General features: G+C 42.2%; 1 long non-coding RNA gene across 2 annotated transcripts in view; it reads left to right on the top strand.

Annotated features, from left to right (window-relative positions):
• The window catches only part of LOC148149047 (uncharacterized), a 65,004-nt gene that overhangs the window by 572 nt on the left and 52,248 nt on the right, over positions 1-12,184 (top strand). Inside the window, exon 1 of one of the 2 annotated variants that reach the window (XR_015758535.1) lies at positions 6,075-6,115. The exons of the other annotated variant lie outside the window; for it this stretch is intronic. This is a non-coding gene — a long non-coding RNA (uncharacterized LOC148149047). Of the gene's footprint in view, positions 1-6,074; positions 6,116-12,184 lie in introns of those variants that run through there. 2 annotated transcript variants of the gene reach the window in all.

The raw sequence follows: 12,184 nt of genomic DNA, 5'->3' as shown, positions 1-12,184 counted from the left end.
TCTGGGTGAGCTCCTGTTCATAGGGTCAGTGTGGACTTGATGGGCTGAATGAGATCCTGTGAAGACTCTGTTCACCAGTGATGTTGTGGAGAGAGAAGAGATCACGACAGATTCTCTTTCTTCAGTTAGTGGCATTTTCCTGCCTTGCCTTGTAATCTGTTAAAATGTGAATGAGTGGCAGTGAACTCCTAATGTCCACTATTTAAAGAAAAATAACAATTTATTTTCCTAACTCCAATAGTGAACACTAAATGAAACTATTAACAAACCGAACACTCTTTCCCTTAACTGAACACAATCCTATTCACATTCTGTTCCAATAACACAATTATTAAACATTGCATTAACTTAAACTCAAGTCCATACTATCTTTGCATCTATGCTGTCTTCAATCTTCCAGCTGCTGATCTCCCTGGTCGTCTTCTTTCTTTTTACTGCTTGTACAGGAAAACATACCTTTTGATAGAGAGAGTGCCTTCTTATTTCTTTGAGAGCAAGATGTTAGATGGACGGTTAGTCCTCTAGCTCTACAGCAGTTGCTCTGCTGATCGGTGGCAGTTTGTTCGGACCAATTTTCAAAATGTCCATGTTTTTTATTCCCCCCAACATCATATCCTCTCACTGGTCTGATGTTATTGAAACAATAAAGTCAAACTCAATTGGGTTTTAGTACCCTGGGCTTTATTTAAATTAATTGGTTAAATTTGAATTGTTGTCAAAACAGCCACTTAAACTCACGTATCCACTTAGCAGCCAATTGTTACATGTATCTATTTTGGAACTGTCCTCTTCTAGCTGTTCTGGCAGCTGTGGCTATACTTGAAATTTATTTAAAAATTCAGAAACACTTTCTACCTTGAAGTGAACATACACTCTTTTGACTTTGTAACACTGCCCTCTTAAGAAAAAATGAACCATCATAATGAAAAGATGGCTTGATTTTTTTCTTTTTCTAATTCTTAATACCATTACTATGAAATACATATCTCATTAATCTAAATTATAACTCTCATATTAATTCTGCACACATATATAACATTGCAATCGATATGGTCCAATCTTATCTACACATTTTCTTTCACATGAGCAATATTGCATCTGCAGTCACATTTTTATGATCTGCAACATGTACAATTTGTAAATTAAAAGTCTGTAACATAAGACTCCAATGAAATAGTCTCATATTTTTGTCTTTAAATCTTTCCAAAAATGTGAGAGGGTTGTGGTACGTGTACTTAAAAGTCTCTGACACATCGTTCGTCACACATGCATTAAAATGTAAGGCCAGTGTCAAATTTAATAACTCTTTTTCAGTGGTGGAGTATTTTCTCTGGGGGATACTGAGTTTCTTTATAAAAGTATCCAGTTGGCCAGTTAATTCAGTCACCAACTTCCTGCATCAATACAGCTCCAACCCCTCTATCGTGAAGATTGTTTGCAACTTTGAAGTGTTGTAAACAATTGCTGTAGCCGAAATTCCATGTTCTTCTTTAGTAAATCCGTCAGCGATGTCACCACGCTGCTGAGATTTGATACAAATTTCCGGTAGAATCCACTTAGTCCCAAAAATCAAAGCACCTGTTTCTTCGAGAATGGTTGTGAAAATTCCTCAATAGCCTTCATCTTCACATTCTTCAGGGTCTTCCTTCCATGTCTGAAGTTATGTCCCAAGAACGTCACCTCTGCATTTGCAAATTCTGTTTTCTTTAAGTTTATTACCAGTTTTGCTTTTCATAATTGTTCAAATAACTTTGTCAACTGTACCATGTGATCTTATAAAGATCACTACATCGTCCAGATAAATGGCACAATTTTTTAACCCAGCCACAATTCTGTTCATGAGTCTTTGGACTGTGGCTGGTGCATTCTTCATTCCAAAGGGCATTGATATTCCAAAGGGCTTTGCATTGATATAGCCCACTAGGGATTACAAACGCAGAAACTTCTTCCGATTTCTCTGATAACGGTAACTGCCAACAGCCATGCAATAAGTCCAACTTCGTGATGTAAGTGGATTGTCCAACTTTGTCTAGATAGTCCTCAAACCTTGGTATTGAATAGGAGTCCAATTTAGTTATGGTGTTGACCTTCTGACAATCCACACAAAATTGTTGAGTCCTATCAGGTTTGGGAACCAACGCAATTGGCGAACTTCACTCACTCTGACTCGATTCAATGATGTTTTTGTTGAACATCACATCCACTTCCTTATAGACCTGTGTGGCTTTGAGCAGATTAAGCCTGTAGGGGTGTTGTTATATTTCACGCACAATAGTATTAGTCCTCCCCATTCTATTCCTGCTTATGTCCTCATACTGCTGCAACAAACCTTTCAACTTGGTTCTTTGCTCCTGAGACAGACAGCTCACTATCCTATCCCATTCTCCAAGGTCTTCCTCATTATGTAAAAATCCATGCCATCAGGGGCGGCACAGTGGCTCAGTGGTTAGTACTGCTGCCTCACAGTGCCAGGAAACGGGGTTCAATTCCCGCCTCGGGCATCTGTGTGGAGTTTGCACATTCTCCCTGTGTCTGAGTGGGTTTCCTCCGGGCGCTCCAGTTTCCTCCCACAGTCCAAAGATGTGCAGGTCAGGTGAATTGGCCATGCTAAATTGCCCATAGTGTTAGGTACATTAGTCAGAGGGAAATGGGTCTGGGTGGGTTACTCTTCGGAGAGTCGGTGTGGACTTGTTGGGCCGAAGGGCCTGTTTCCACACTGTAGGGAATATAATCTAACCTATCAGGAATATGGTCCTCACTCTGCAGGGTAGCAACTAACGTCTGTTTCTCCAGTTCCCTGTATCCATTATAGCAAGGTTTCAACAGATTCACATGACATGCCCAATGCAGTTTTTTTTCTATTTGGCATCTTTACCACATAATTTATCTGACTTCATTTTTTTCTCAATCTGATAGAGACCACTAAACCTGGCTTTGAAGGGACCTCCTATCACTGGTAACAATACTAATACATCAAGCCATGAGAAAATGTCTGAATTTTAGAGTTTTTATCTGTCTCCTGCTTCATTCTATGCTGTGACCTCTTCTGGTGCTGTTTAGCTAATTCACCTATTCAGTTTAATCTCTCTCACCTCAGATATATAATTCAAGTATGAGATCTTCGAGTTCGGTCCTATCAATTTTTCTTTAATTAGTTTCAAAGGCCCTCTCATTTCGTGTCTGAATGTTAACTCAAAGGGAGTAAGTAAACTAAGTAGATTTGTTTGGGGCACCTCTAATGGCAAACAATATGAATGGGATACCTTTATCCCAATCATTAGGGTAATCCTGACTGTATGCTCTTAATATGGTTGCAAGCTCTGATGCCACCTTTCCAAGTCTCCCTGGGTTTCAGGATGGTATGCAGTTGATTTAAAGTGTTGTATGCCTAAACTATTTATGACTTCCTGAAACAGTTTAGCAGTAAAATTAGACCCTTGGTCTGACTGAATCTCTCTGGGTTGCCTACACTGGGTAAAGAAAGCTACCGACTCATCCACCGGTACCCTTTTTGTTTTAACACTCTGCAATGGAAATGCCTCTGGAAATCTGGTTGACACATCCACCTACACAATCAATCATAACCCAGGTGACAGGTTCTTTGAATGTGGGAATGGGCAACAAAAGTGCAGTTTTATTACTGCCTGCGGCTCATCTACCATTTGGCACATATGACAAAGTTCAACCATATTGTTTTGCAGTTCAGGCCAATAGAAGTGTTTTTGTACTTTAGCCTGAGTCTTTCTCACACCTTGATGACCTCCTACTGGTAGTTCATGTGCTACCTGTAATACTTGCTGTCTGTATGCAACCAGCAACACAATCTGGTGCACTTCCACCCATTTCTCCTCTGCACAAACCTGCCATGGTCTCCATTTTCATCTTAGGATCCTGTCCTTAAGATAACCCTCGGGAATGCATTCTGATTCCTTTTCTGTGTATGCGTCATAATATATATCTTTTATTGTCTTATCTTTCTGTTATAAGTCCATTAGCCTTTCAGGACCAAATACCTCTGCCTGACCCTCCACCTGTTCAGGTTTTCCCTGTACCATTACCTCAAATAGGGTGCCAGGTAACTGAAGCTCAACTCTTAAAGCAGCCTGTGCCTGTTTTAGGCTGACCGAGAATGAAGAAACACGCAACAGTGTAGTTCCCTTTCACCTCCCCCAGTTCAGGGTAAAAGAGATGCTGCCTGCATCTGGAGGGCACAACAAATTCCAGTAACGAGAGAAAATGTGATGTGGCATTTTTTTGGAATCTCCTTTTCAGGTGAAGCCACATTTAGAATACTGTGTGCAATGTTGGTCACTATAATTATGGGAGGGTATTAATGCATTGGGAGCAGTTCAGACGAGATTTACTAAGCTAATGCCTGGAATGAGTGGATTGCTTTCTGAGGAAAGGATAGACAAGCCAGCGCAGGATACTCTGGAGTTGAGAAGAGTCAGAGGTGACCGAATTGAAACATAGAAGATCCTGAGGGGACTTGACCAATGGATGTTGAAAGGATGTCACCTCTTGTGAGAGAATCTAGAGGCAGGAGTCTTCAATTTTAAAAAGGAGGTAGCCCAATTTATGTATCTTATTTTTTCCATTAAATGTTTTCTGATTGTTCGAAACTCCAGAAGACACAGGAATAGATTCTATAATCTTTCCTCACAAAACAGTCTGCTCATTCCAGATTTTAGTCTAATAAAGCTCTTCTGAACTGCTTCCAACAGTTTAAGATGGTGACCAGAACTTTACACCCCAGTCTTGGTCTCACAAATGCTCTGTATAACTTAAGCTTAACCTTCCTACGCTTGCATTCAATTTCCCTTGAAATAAAACATAGCTTTCTCCCAATTACTCACTAAAAAGGTAAAATTGGTCTGCTTTCTCATTAGAGAGAGAGACTGAGGTAGACAACTGATGGTGGTTTAACCTGAGGGTCACCACATCTCAGGTGAGGGGAGAGGTTGAGAAGGAGAGTCCTTCATAGTAACTTCAGCTAGTGCAAGAATTGAACCCACACTGTTGGCATCCCACTGCACTGCAAACCTGCCATCCAGCAACCTAAGTTAACAAACCCCTTTTAATGCAACAGGACGTCCAGATCTCTCTGCATCTCAGAGGTCTGCAAACCTCTCACCATTTAGATAATGTCCATTTAGATAATTTCACAATTTTCCATGTCAGAATAAAAGACCATGCAGCTCCTTAGACCTGTTCCTCCATTCAAATCAAGTGTGGGCTGATGTGAGATTCTAGTCCATCTCTCTACCTTGGTTTGATCTACCCATGCTCGAGAGAAAAAAAAATGTATTGATCCAAAAGCGAAATACTGTGGAGGGTGTCAATACCAAATTAAAAACGACAAGTGCTGCGGCAACAACCCAGGACATCCTGCAGCTCTGTCTGCGGGGAGAAGCAAGACGATTGTTTCAACTTGACCGGCCTTCAGTAGGAGGAGAAAAATGAAAGATGAAACGAGGACATTGACCTGAAATGCTAGCTCTAATTCTCTCTCTGCAAATATTGCCAGACCCCTGTGGATTATCTCAAAACAGAATTAGTGATCTTAGTTTTGAAACATTTTAGGGGAGGAAGGGGGTTTCCAGATTTCCAGTGCCCTTTGTCTGAGGATATGCTTCCTGACATTACACATGCTGGAGACGTTCAACAGGTCTGGCAGCATCAGTGCAGAGAGAGAGAGAAAGACAGAGACAGAATTAACATTTCAAATCCAGTATAAACTGCTCTTTGAAATCCCTAGCCTTTACTTTAAAGTGATTTCTGCTTGTTCTGGGTTGCCATCCCCTTCCCCCATTAGAGGAGGTCATTTGCTTCCATCGATCCAGTCACTTTTTTGATTCATTTTAAACTTTCTTTCACCGAAGAATTGAATTCACTGAAAGTAAAGAGACATTTGCAGTAATGTTTTCTCCCCCTCTCTGTTCAACTTCTGACTGAAATTAAAAGCTGCTTAACAAGTTTGTTTATGGTCTAGTTTCAAGAAAGTGTTTCAGAAGCTTGTGTGTATGTTAGAAACTTTATGGTAACTTGCCAATGTATAATTTCGATGTGTCATCCCTGGGTCTTGTCACTCTGCACCTAGATATTCTGACTGCAAGTAAGTCTGCATGTTTATCCCAATATCTACCCTGGAAAATTAAACACAAGAATACATGTTGCTAGTGTTAACAAGTTTCCAAGGAACTGATTGTAATGTTATTTTTCCGAGCATGGACCTTGTCTGTTTCTCCCCACTTCGATTACCTCTATTTATTTTTTCCCTGCAGACTTGGTTAGCTAGGATTCATTTCCACTGCGTCACAAGCCTTTGTTTTTACTTATCTGTGGACTCAGGCTGTAAACAACTTTATAAGACCTGCAAAGACCTCAAAACTGCATTTTGAATTAGGACTAATTTGGACAAAAACGTGTTATTGCAAGTGTGCAACATGACCCTTGGCATTTAAGTGCAGGATGCAATCTCTTTTCAACCTTAATAAGGACACGAGGCATTAACTGAAGAGTTACAAAAATACAACATTGTAGATTTCCTTATGGAGGCAATAAAGCTTTTAATTATGATAATTAATGTTGGCTTTATGCAAATGTTTTATACTTTTTTTAAATTACTTCAGCTGTTAAAATGGATAAAGCTTTGCTGCATGCCAGACTATTAAAGGTCTCCTGATGAATTGTATCAACTCAAAATCAAATTTTGTTTAGATTAGATTACTTACAGTGTGGAAACAGGCCCTTCGGCCCAACAAGTCCACACCGACCGCCGAAGCACAACCCACACAGACCTATTCCCCTACATTTACCCCTTCACCTAACACTAAGGGCAATTTAGCATGGCCAATTCACCTAACCTGCGCATTTTTTTTTGGATTGTGGGAGGAAACCGGAGCACCCGGAGGAAACCCACGCAGACACGGGGAGAATGTGCAAACTCCACACAGAGAGTCGCCCACATATTTCAAGTGTCTGAAATATAATTGCTGGATCCTGTTGTTCTCCCACCCAAAGTTCTTAATTTGTTTTAGCAAAGAGAGATTGAATTGTCAACCGTACATCTTGTTTCAGTGGAGGATGGATTTGCAAGGCCACTCACACAAAAGTTCAAATCTACCCCAGCTTGTTTCACAGAATGAGTCCATCATTCCCTTCTCGACACTCAATTTATGAGGGCACTCCAACTACAGTTTGGCCCCCTGATGTGGACCAAGACTGTACTCCAGTGGATTGCTGTAATTTGGCAAACATTGTCCCTCTTTTATTTTCTTTGCTTGGTGAGGTGAGTCTCAATAAATTTTCAATAAGATAGTTCACAGGCTTCACTATGTGTGGCGATAGATGGGGTATGGAATTGAGTGCTTGTGGCCACAATGATCAGGAAAAGTGCAACCAGTCTCCAAGATAAATCTGACATTGTCTGCACCTCCAGCTCTCTCCATTTGCTGTGGGGAAGTCTCTATGCAGTAGTGAGCTTCTTGGCCACCTGTACCTTTCCAACACTGAGGATTCTGTGCTCTATTTTCATGTGGGTTCATAGAATCATGCAATACAGAAGGGGTCCATCAACCCATTGAGCATGTGCTGACAAAAGTGCACTAAATCTATACCAGTCCCACTTTCCAGCACACGGCCCATAGCCTTGACTGTTATAACACTTCCCTGTTGCCTGTTTACTTTATCTCGGTCCAGGAGCAGATCCATGAGAAGGTCCTCTGACTTGCCTGCGCTGCCTGGCCAAAGGTCAGGAGTGTGAGACTATAGTGCAGCAAAAGAATTAAGAGACAATTCCTTCAAACAATGGAAAAACAGCTTTAATATAGAGGGTGGTCTGTATGTGGAATGAACTGCCAAAGGAAGTGGGAGATGAAGGTACAGTTACAACATTTAAAAGATATTTGGATCGATACATGAATAGGAAAGGTTTAGAGGAATATTGGCCAAACACAGGCAAATGGGAATGGTTTAGTTTGGGAAACATGGTTGGCATGGATGAGTTGGACAGAAGGGTCTCTTTCTGTGCTGTATGGCTCTGTGACTCTATAACCCTGTAAGAAATAACAAGACAAGGGAGTCTGCAATTAATGACAGGACGTTAGGAAGCTCACAGGAGCAGAGGGATCTTCGGATGCTTGTGCAGAGATCCCTGATGTGACAGGACAGGTTAATAGGGTAGTTCAGAAGGTAAATGGGACATTTGCCTTAATCATTTGTGGCAGGGTGGTAATGTTTGAGCTGTACAGGAGTTTTGTTAGGCCACAGCTGGAGGTCTGTGTGCACTTCTGGTCACTGCACGATAGGAAGGAGCTGATTGCAATGGAGAGGGTGCAGAGGAGATTCACCAGGATGTTGTCTGGGATGGAGCATTTTTGATAAACTCAGGCTGTTTTCTTTAGAGCAGAAAAATGCACAACAGGTCAGGCATCATCCGAGAAGCAGGAGAATTGATGTTTTGAGCATAAGTCCTTCATCAGAATGAGACCTGGCGGGGAGTGCAGAGAGTGAGAGAGAGAGAGAGAGAGACTCACTGAGATCCTTGTAGAGAGAGGAGGAGAACTTCTTCAAGGTAGGCATTCTTGGAAGAGGCTTCGCAGTAGGATTGAAATCAACCAGGAGGAAGTGAGGACTGCAGATACTGGAGATCAGAGTCGGAGAGTGTGGTGCTGGAAAAGAACAGCAGGTCAGGCAGCATGTGAGGAGCAGGAGAATCGACGTTTTGGGCACCATCCCTTCATCATGGGCGGCACGGTGACACAGTGGTTAGTATTGCTGCCTCACAGCGCCAGAGACCCGGGTTCAATTCCCACCTCAGGCGACCGACTGTGTGGCGTTTGCACATTCTCCCCGTGTCTGCGTGGGTTTCCTCCGGGTGCTCCGGTTTCCTCCCACAGTCCAAAAATGTGCAGGTCAGGTGAAATGGCCATGCTAAATTGCCCATAGTGTTAGGTGAAGGGGTAAATGGGGGAATGGGTCTGGGTGGGTTGCTCTTCTGAGGGTCGGTGTGGACTTGCTGGGCCGAAGGGCCTGTTTCCACACTGTAAGTAATCTAAGTAAGTTATGAATGACATCAGGAATGAAGGCTTATGCCCACAACATCGATTCCCCTGCTCCTCAGATGCTGTCTGACGTGCTGTGCTTTTCCAGCACCACTCTCTCAAGTCTGATCTCCAGCATCTGCAGTCCTCACTTTCTCCTCCTTTCGAGCAGAGAAGGATGAGATTGTGACGTATAAGATTATGGGGGGCAAGGGCAGGGTGAATGGAAAGCAGCTGTCTCCTTAGTTGAAGGGTCAGTAACAAGGGGGCAGAATTTTAAGATGCCACAGGATTTAGAGGCAGTTTGAGGAAAAAGATTCATTTATGAGGTGGTGGGAACCTGGAATGCACTGTCCAGAATGGACACTTCTGAAATTCACAACTTCTGAAAAGCCTGCACTCGAGCAACAGTGTAGAGAGGAGGGCGATTAGATTCAAGTGTCTGCCTCTACCCTGTGGTTACATTCACACCCAATTGGCCCTGGAGATGACAGGGCCTACTGACAAGTGAGCACAGGAGGTGCTGCAGCATATTATTAGCTTCCAAACTGTTGTTTTTGTTTCACATTTCCACTCTTATGGACCATTAACACCATCATGTAACCATTCAGTTGCATGACTTCTGTGGATACATTTGTGAATCATTCTGGTGACAGAGGCAGCGAATGTTTAAAATGGCCAATGAGATGCCTCAATGTTTATCACATTTTTCTTTGATGTTATTTTGCAATTCCAGTATGAGTAATTGAAATCTGAGAACAAAAATCCAGCAAACCAGATACAGCCCTGGTCAGGCTGACCTTACTGAGTGTTGCTTCCATAGTGTGCAGGGACTAGAATAGAATTGCTACTCACACATATGGTCTATTAGCTCTATTCACATACAATAACAACATCTTACACTTACCAGGAACATTAAACATAATTAAACCTCACAAGGGCCTCCACAGGAGTTTTATCAGAAGGAATTTGACAAGAACATACATGAAGATAAATAAGAGCAAGAGATCAAAAGCTCAGACAATTAGACTGACTTTAAGAAGCATCTAAATGGTGAAGAGCACAACCATATTCCAAAACCATTATCATAATCTACCTGCAGTTCCTTGGCCATATCATCCACACATGTCAGCACAGCTCTTCAACAACAGTGACTCTTCAGGTTATGACCCTGAAGCAACCTTTGTGATGACATCATGGAGTTGCATATCACTGGGTATAGATACCACAACATGGTAGAGATAGAACAGATTGGCAGGAACATTCAGGGAGACACAATAGAGAGAGACATTCTCTGAACAAATCACAGAGAGCACATGAATGTAATACATGTAATACATGAAGAATATAGATTAATCCTTACCAATGTAACTGTAGATCAAACCCGAAAGCTTTCCAGGTCTTGTTCTATGTGGGCAAGGACTGATTCAGAGCTGTGTATATCCATGAACGCCATATACAGCATTTTAATGTGTAATAGATGGTATTACATTGGAGTCTATCATTAAAGCCTTGACTTGCCTTCTCCTCAACCAGTCTATAAAGAACCTAAACTTATAGTGTGGTATCAAACCACTTGACAAAATACTTCATGGTGACACAAATTCAGTATTTTCCATTTCATTTTCTATTTATTTATTGCCTTGATTTGTCTAAAACATGATTCTTTTGGCAAAAGAACTCAAAATGAAAGTCGTCCATTAATTTAAAAAGATAGCATAAATGCAAGATCCATCAGAATGTATTGACATAAATTGTGAACAGGCACCCTTCTGTTGTTCACTTGTTCTGCAATCATCTATTATTAAAAAGCATTGTATTCCAAGTCTTGCAAGGAAGTCTTCAATAGATTTCAACACTGAAATCTAGGTCTCAGTTCCCCCGCTCTGTAACTAGATCCTCGACTTCCTCACCCATAGACTACAATCGGTAAGAATAGTTGACAGGACTCCTCCACTATCAGTGCCCCACGAGGCTTCCTGATGCAGGGCTTTTGCCTGAAACATCAATTCTCCTGCTCCTCGGATGCTGCCTGACCTGCTGTGCTTTTCCAGCACCACTCTAATCTTGACTGCGTGCTCAACCCCTTACTATACTCTTTATAAAGTCATGACTGTGTGGCCAAATTCCATCCCAACTGCATTTGCAGGTTTGCTGATGATGCCACTGTTTTAAGTCAGATCTCAAACAATGCTGAGACAGAATACAGGAAAGAGACTGAGTGTTTAACGGCATGGTGTAAAGAGAATAATCTCTCCCAAAACTTCAGTAAAATGGAAGACCTGGTCATTGACCTCAGGAAGCAGAGTGGAGGACACAACCTTGTATCCACCAATGGTGCTGAGGTGAAGATGGTTGATCATCAGCACCCACGTTGATGCGACAGTCAAGAAAGCACAACAACTTTTCTCTTTCCTCAGGAGGCTAAGGAAATTTGACATGCCCACAAAGATTCTTACTAATTTTTACAGATGCACCATAGAAAGCATTCTGTTGGGCTGCAACACAGCATGGGGTGATAACTGCTCTTCTCAAGACCTCAGGAAATGAACACAGCCCTGTCCATCACGCAAACCAGCCTTCCCTCCATTGACTCCATCTATACTTCTCGCTGCCTCGGGAAAGCAACCAACAAGTGACAAGTGTTGTTTTATGTGCTCTGCAGGCATTTAATACTATGCAAAGTTCATCAGGGTAGTAAAAAAGAGTGCAGAATGCAGTGTTACAGCCACAAAGAAGATGCAGAGAGAGAGAGATCAGCATTAATGTTTGAGAGTCAAGATTAAAGTAGTGCTGGAAAAGCACAGCAGGTCAGGCAGTATCCAAGGAGCAGGAAAATTGATGTTTCGGGCCAAAGCCCTTGAACAGGAATGAGGCTGGGAGCCTCAGGGATTGAGAGATAAATGGGAGGAGGGTGGGGCTGGGGAGAAGGTGGCTGAGAGTCCAATACATCGATAGAGGTGGGGGGGTGAAGGTGATAGGTCAAGAGGTGGGCGGAGCGGATAGGTGGGAAGGGAGATTGACAGGTAGGACAGGTCATGAGGATGGTGCTGAGCTGGAAAATTGAAACTGGGGTAAGACCCCTCCCATCCCAGTTATACTCTCTTTCACCCTCTTCCATCAGACAGAAGATATAGCAG

Source organism: Chiloscyllium plagiosum, unplaced genomic scaffold (assembly GCF_037043375.1).
Source record: "Chiloscyllium plagiosum isolate Xiang-an unplaced genomic scaffold, Cpla_swu_hap1 HiC_scaffold_10, whole genome shotgun sequence".
In the NCBI taxonomy this organism is placed as follows: domain Eukaryota; kingdom Metazoa; phylum Chordata; class Chondrichthyes; order Orectolobiformes; family Hemiscylliidae; genus Chiloscyllium; species Chiloscyllium plagiosum.
The sequence above is the reverse complement of the archived record's forward strand: the minus strand, read 5'-3'. Positions and strand labels throughout refer to the sequence as shown.